Source organism: Psammomys obesus, unplaced genomic scaffold, assembly GCF_907164565.1.
Source record: "Psammomys obesus unplaced genomic scaffold, mPsaObe1.curated_primary_1811, whole genome shotgun sequence".
Taxonomy (NCBI): domain Eukaryota; kingdom Metazoa; phylum Chordata; class Mammalia; order Rodentia; family Muridae; genus Psammomys; species Psammomys obesus.
In genome coordinates this window covers 2,764,864-2,772,301 of record NW_026592636.1, presented here as the reverse complement: position 1 = coordinate 2,772,301, position 7,438 = coordinate 2,764,864, and positions in this window count along the sequence as shown.

The following is a 7,438-nucleotide window of genomic DNA, read 5'->3' as shown; positions in this document are numbered from 1 at the left end:
CTATGGCCGGACCAGGGGAGTTATGTGTGGTAGCCTTGTCACTGTTCCCCTGCCCCAACTGCTAGGCCTTGAGCGCCACCTACTGGTGAGATGGGCTCTGTTGCCGCTGTCAATGCCCGGCGGCCTCAGGGACTCCAGAAGCTAGCTGCTCCTTGGCTTTCCAGGCCAGCTCACAGGACTCACCTCAGAGTGAGCCTGGTGCCTGTTGGCCAGATGCCAGAAGTCACCGTGCCGGTCAGGCTGAGCTGGGTGCAGGGAGTCATTTCCTCACAGTGCTCTGTCCTTAGTAAGGGTACCAAAGATGATTATCACTGGAGCGTATGTGGGGGGACCAGAGGAACCACAGCAGTACGGGGGGGGGGGGGCTCCTCAGCTCACTGACCTGCCCATTTCAAATGCTGAGTCACCAGTGGCCCTGGTGAAGGCTTTGCGCAGCACAGGTGGCCACAGGCCTGCAGTGGGGCCTAACTGTTTGAGGAGTGTGGGTTTTAGCTTCTTGGGGGCCCTTCATGGTTGCTCTGTGGGCTTCACCGTGTTGTCTGTGGTCACCTCATGGTAGCGGGTACAAACGCTGTAGAGCCTGAAGCACCAGGCATAGGATGGAGCTGGCGTCACACACAGCCCTGCTGGCTGGCAGGAGAGAAGGTGGAGGTGGGAGCCTGCTGCTAGGGTCTGGGTCCTGTGAAGGTTCTGGTATTCCTATGGCCAGGGAATCCTGAGGTCAGCAGGAGGCATGCATGACAGACACAACTGTTGCTGGTGGCATGGGAGGCCGAGTCTGTCAGAGCAGCAGCAAGCTTGTGAGGTGGGTTGGGCAACCTTGGCCTGAACCCTGAGCTTGGGCTGCTCACACAGCAGAGCCCAGGGCTTGAGTGGGTAGACATGGGAGTCAATGAGGGGACCTGAGGAGTCATGGAGACCACACCCACCGGAGACCACCAGCACGCCTGCCTAGTGCTTACAACCCGAACACTGAGACGTTTTCATTTTCTACATTGGACACCTTGGGCGGTAGCTATCACCAGGGCCTCCTGCAAAGTCCCTGACACCTGATCCCAGGCCATATTGAACTTGTGTGGCTGTGTGGCTCTGTCTCCCTGCCTTTTGTACCCCTATAGGCCAGATCTGGAACCTGCCTAGGTCCTTTGGAAGAGCAGCCATTGCTCTTAACTTCTGAGCCATCTCTCCAACCTAGTACTTCCAGGATCAAGTCTACACAGCAAACCTTCTGGGCGTTTTTTTTCCCCCTCCCAGTGGTTGCCAGTCTCCTTACTGTCTTTGAGCAATTCCAGGGACAGTTGACCAGTGCCCACTAGCTACTTGTTCCTGTTACTGCCTACCCCCATCTGCAGAGCTATCCGACCCTGCCCTTGGCTCAGGTCTCATCCTGAGGGCTCACAATAACCTCCAAAAGTGACCTTGAGAACCGTCATTTGTCTAGATGAGGGTTCTCATCCTGTGGGAATGATAACCTCCTTGGGGGTTGCATATCAGATATTCACATTATGATAAAAAATAATAGCGAAATTACAGTTATGGAAGTAGCAACAAAATTCATTTTATGGTCGGGGAGCACCACAGCAGGAGGAGCTGTATTAAAGGGTCACAGCATTAGGAAGGGTGAGAACCACTGGCTAGAAACACCGGCACTGTTACGGTGAGGTTTCAGCTGCTTCCTTGCTATGAGATTGCATGCAAACCACTTGCTTTCCTAAATACCGGCCAGATGGGTGTGGTGGCACAACCTTTAACCCCAGTATCCAGGAGGCAGAGGCAGGTGGATCTCTGTGAGTGAGTTGCCATCCTGGTCTACCCTAGTAAGTTCTAGGACCTCCAGGGCTAATGTGTGAGCCAACTGCTCTTGATTGGGTTTTTTCACTTTGGCACCCCCCCACTGGTTGGATTTTTTTTTACCTTAGCACCCTACCTCCTGAGATAATGTGTGAGCCCCTGGTCTGATTTTTTCAAAGAGCTGTTGGTAGTTCAGCCTGACTATTAACAGTGCTGTTGGCCACTGTGTCTGGACGTTCAGCCACGGGTTTGACTCACAATCCAAGTCTTCAGAGCCTGTACGTGGGCCCAGGTCTTGCTGCTGCTCCATGATGTATGGTAGACACCGTGGCGCTGTGGTGAGCTACAGCTGTTATCTGGTGCGGCTTAAAGTGTGCAGAATGATGTGAGAACACAAAGTCACTTCCTTGGACGGAATCACTTTATGTGGATGTTGGTGTCCTTGGGTGGGGCCAGGCCATTCTGGAACTATACACCCTGTGGCTGCTGTAACTGTACCTCTGTTACAGAGTCACTCCTGTACCTCTGGGGTCCACAAGAGAACTCCTGCCCAGGTGCCATGGGAGGTGACCAGAAGACACAGTCATTTGGGGAGACAGGGTTGGAGAGAAGGGATATGGGAGCCTCGGGTTCTGGGCCTGGTGCGCGGTGGTTTGGCTTGCTTGCATGTGCTATACCGAGGTGAACGTTAACACGTGACAGAGGGGGGGAGCAAGAGAGGTGCTGGGCAGGGGGAGTGAGGTTGGTCCCTCAGTCAGCCTAGCTTAGCTTCAGAGGTAGAGGGAGCCTCTGTTTCCCTCATGGGGTGCTGTGGACAGACCACGTGCGTGGTACCGAGAGCCTTGCAACCAGGGTGACCTGATCGCCCCGGGTAGGAGTGGTGATGTGTGTTTGAACAGGGCCGTGAAGCGGAGGTGGTGGCCGGGGAGAGTGTTGGCAGCAGCTGGGTGGGTCGGGGTAGCCTGGTGGGATCGGGGTAGGCATGTAACCCACTGCACCCACGAGGGGGGTCGGAGCAGCAGTAGCCGGAGCAGGAACCCCGCTGTTCTCTCCAGCAGTGTCCCCTGTGGGAGCAGACGGAGGCCATCAGCCCTCTTCTCGTTGCTTCCCGATGTCCACCTGTAGGTGGCTGGCCGGGAACCAGGACTGATGCCCGATCTGCTGCTGGGCCCCGGGAGCAGGTCGTTTGATGTGGTCTTGGATGGCTCCTCCTAGGAGCAGGCTCTTCTCCCTACGACAGCCCAGATTGAGTTTCCAGCCTTGGAGATAATTGGCGGTTTTTGTTCACAGGTTAGAACGGCACCCTGCTTCAGAAAGAAAGCCCGTGGGGCTTGGGGCACACCGCTGCTCTCCAAAGTGAGAGGGGGCGTGGGGCTCAGGTGACGCGCCTCACATCAAAGTGGCCAGCAGACGCTGGGGGCAGCGGGCGGGCATCCCCCCTGCCCTCTAATCACGCTGTGGGGGCCTGAGCTTTTCTTCTGGGTCATTCAGTCAAAGCCCCAGCAGGCAGGAGTGGGACGCACACCTGTGGGGCACCTGGCTGCCTCCTGCTCTACAGCAGTTGGCTAATCCATGCAGGGACTGGGCCCCCTGGGCCTCCAGCAGCACCTGGCTCGAGGTGAGCCAGGCCTTCCTCCCTGCCTCCTTGGCTCTGATCCTTTTGGCCTTTAATTGGAGGTTGGGTTTCTCACTTATTCCAGGCTGGTTTTATGCCCACCCTGTATCTGAGGGTGACCTTGAACCTCTGGACCTCTTCCCCCCCAGCTCCCTTCACAAATGGCATTGCAATCCTGTGCCACCAGGCCCAGCTTGGGATCAAACCTAACGGGTCATGCATGCTAGACAAGCGGTTCCTTGGTTGGCCTCCCTTCTCCCTCTCTTTGCCTCTCCTTCACTTTCAGCCAACAGGAGGACCACCCACAATTGCTGTTTGCTTGTTTCTCAAAAGCAGCCCTGGAGGGGCACAGTTAACTCTGGCCCTTCTCCACAGGTCACGTGATGCAAATGGTCCCCTTGGGCAGGGAAGAGCTCTAGCCTGGTGCTGCTGTGGTCTGCTCCCCACTGAGGTTGGGGGGTGTGCCTTGGCCAGTAGGGTCCTAGCAGGAAACCCTCCTCTCCACAGAGAACCTGGGTGGAAACCTGTCTCGTGCAAGGGGCAGAGAGTGGGCAGAGATCGGATCCCACAGCTTAGCTACTACCTGAAGCTGCATGCGTGAGGCCGCCAAGGTCTGGGCCCACTTGCATGATGGGAGTCAGCCTGCCCCCTAGGGGCCACATCTCTGAGTAAGGCATCCACTTTCAGTCCCATGACACCTTTTTTTTTTTTTTTTTTTTTTTTTATCATATTCTTCAGGGCTTGGGATTAAATCTGGGGCCTCACGCACACCCAAGCACACGGTCAGTGTGAGCTCTAGTCATTTGTGATCACTAAATGAATGGGACTGTGCTGTTGATTTCTGAGCGCTGGGAAGTGTGTGCGTGGGTTTGTGCTTCATGTGTGTGTGGGTGCACGTGTGTGCATGTGTACACGTATGCATGCGTGCATGTGGAGGCCAGAGTCTAACCGAAGATGCCTGTTCCGGGGGGGCGGGGGATCCATCTTGTTTTGGAGACAGGGCCTCTGACCAGCCTGGAACTCATCAAGCAGGCTTCTCCTCCCCTGCACTGGGATCACAAGCATGTGCTGCCACGTCTTGTTATTTCTTGTCTTGTTGAAATGTGGGTTCTGGGGTTGAACTCCAGTCCTCACGCTTGTCAGTAAGTACTGTACCGCCTGAGCTTTCTCCCTCACCCTGCAAGGCCCTTGGCAGGACCCGAGGCTGTTGCCTCTCCCCTCTGCACCTCCGGGACCTCACCCCCCGCCAGGGCACCTGCAGTGGTTTGGGACAGAGGTCTTGCTTCCCAGGGGATGAAGATGACAGGTGCTGACAAGCTGCCTGATGGGACACTGACGTGGTGCCTGTCTATCCCCAGACCAACTGGACGCCCATATTTTCTCCTGGTCCCTTGGTTGGGTCTTAGGATAACTCGTCTCTGAGTCCTTGCTCTCCCCTCCTCAAACCTGGGAAGCCACAGGTGTCCTTGCCATTGGCCTGCAGCATCCCTCCCCTTAGCGTAGCTCACAGTCCACTCCGAGGTGACATTCCTGTTGTCCTTCGGCTTGGTGTTAGAGGACATCCCTCCCCGCCCTTAGCATTCTCTGGTGGCTGAGGGGCTTGAGAACCTGAGATCTGGTGCTGACCCATTTACTCTGTCCCATCGTTCTCTTTTAAAATGTTACTCTGTGTGTTCAGGAGTTTTGCCTGAACGAATGTCTGTACTATGTGTGTACAGTATCCTTGGGGACCGGAAGCGGACACTGGATCCCTGAAATTGGAATAAAAAATGGTCTTGAGCCACCATGTAGGTGCTGGGGATCTAGTCCAGGTTCACTGGCTCTCAACCGGTGTTCTTAAGTGCTGAGCCATCTCTCCGGCCCCAGATGTTTAGATGGCAGAAGTCCCCTGCTTGGAGGAGCCACATCTCATATTTTGACAGAAACATTCTCCTAAAATATGTTGTGTGTGTGTGTGTGTGTGTGTGTGTGTGTGTGTGTGCCTGTGTGTGTGTGTGTGTGGCAGAAGGGCTGAGGGCACATGCTTGCCATGTGTGGAGATCAGAGACAACTTTTGGTAATCAAGCCTTCTAGCTCACTGAGGCTAGGTCTCTTGTTCGGGGCACTGTGCAGCATGCTGATTCCTGCTGATTCTCTTGGCCACCCAGCCGTCAGCAGGAGCTCTGGTGTCACAGATGCGCACTGACTCAGTAATAAATGAGAGTAATATCGTTGTTAACATTTTATAAAAAATAAGGATAATGTTTTAAGAGTAGGCAGCGGTGGGTCATACATGCCCGCAGCGGGTCCTGGGCCTCAGCAGGTTGTGGCTGCTGTGTGCCTTGAGGGGTACCATTTGGTTTTCTTGTCCAGGCTTCCTGGCCCCTGGGGACTCTCCAGGAATGTTCCAGCAGGGTCTGGGCTGTCTGCTGGAATGTGACAGTGGTTTATAACACTGAGACCTTGTCTGGCTCTTAGCTAGGGCTTAGCCTACTTGCTTGGGACCCAGATGCTTCAGGAGACCCACACTAATAATATTTAGATGCCCCCCTGGGCAGCTGCTTCTCCTAGTATAGATGGGTATGGCAGGCAGGGTCAAATGTGCCCACCTGTCCCAGGTGCTTCAGCCCCAGGAAAAAAACCCATGGTATAAGGCAACTCTGCCCCACTGCCAGGCTCCCTCTGCGGCAGCTGGGAACTTGGGAGCTGTCTTGGTCCCTAAGCTTTACTATCCATCAGAACCCCTAGAGAGCTTGTGGACAGATTGCTGGGCCACACCCTCACTCAGTTTCTGGCTCATGAACCTGGGGAGTGTGTGCTAAACTGTTTCCTTTGATGCGCAAGCCTGGGGGATGCACTCTTGAGACTGGCCATGTCTCTCTTTCCCCATCTTACCCAGTGACCACCAAAAATCCTAATCCCTGAGCACTGTGTGTGTGACCTTGCCTGGCATAGACTCTGCAGAGTGTTTAAAAATCTTGAGATGGTGTCACAGTGGGGGTAGGGTCAGCCTCATGGAGTGGCTGGCGTCCCTGTGAGGGGAGACAGAAGAGCCCTGTGGCAATGGAGGTGGACATCAAGTGATATATCTTGAGGGAGGCCTGGGAATCTGGAAGTGAGAACCAAGGAAGACTCTTCCCCGGCCCTTTAGACGGGCAAGGCCTGGACGCCAGCAAGCTTGGGCTGCCTGGCCTTGCTGTGAAGGGAGACCGTCTCTGGTCTGAGTCCTCCAGTCTGTGCTGGCCTGTCACAGAGGCTTGAAGTAGCACAGCCCTCTGTGGGTGCTCATTACCAACATGCTGACGATGAACCCCAGGCCACTGATTCTGCTGAAGTAGGACTGGAAGTCAGTGGGGACAGAGTGGCTCAAATGACAGTTTCTGACTGTCTCCATATGAGTGATCAGGGAAGCAGGTTCTCTCCACATTGACTCATCAGTTTGTTCCAACATGGTAGTGTGGGAAGCTGTCTGACCTGGGGCCAGGGACACCGATGGGACAGAGGGATGCCCTGTGGTGACTTTTCCTGTATGTTAGGGAAAGCATACTGTCCTGAGCTGGAGGGGCCCACAAGCAGGCATCTGCTGATACCACTGTATCCGTAGGTGGGGGTTCTCTAGCCACCGTGGGTTGGCCAACCTCTGGGATCTGTGGACCTTAGATAAATAGACCTTTCATCGATGACTCTCAGGAGAGAATATCCTGGGGTTCCTCCAGGCCAGGGCTCTGTTCCATGCCCTTCCCCCACTGCCCCTGTTTCCTAGCGTACACATTAGCTGATATCTGGAGCCCAAGACAGTCTGGAGAGCACCGCTCCTCAGAAAGGCTTTCCCTGAGAAATGGCTGTCGGAAGTCTGGTGTGACAGGGCAGCAGGGAAGGAGCTGCCTTCCTCATGGCCGGTGTGGACCTGGCTTGGCTCTGTTTGTCACAGCAGTTTGGGGTCCCTGGCAGCACCTCCTTCCCCTTTGCATCTGCACGAAGGTACTTGATCCTGCACACACCTGTCTCGGTGAGTGTTCTGAGCCATGTTCCTCCCACAGACAAGGTTTGCAC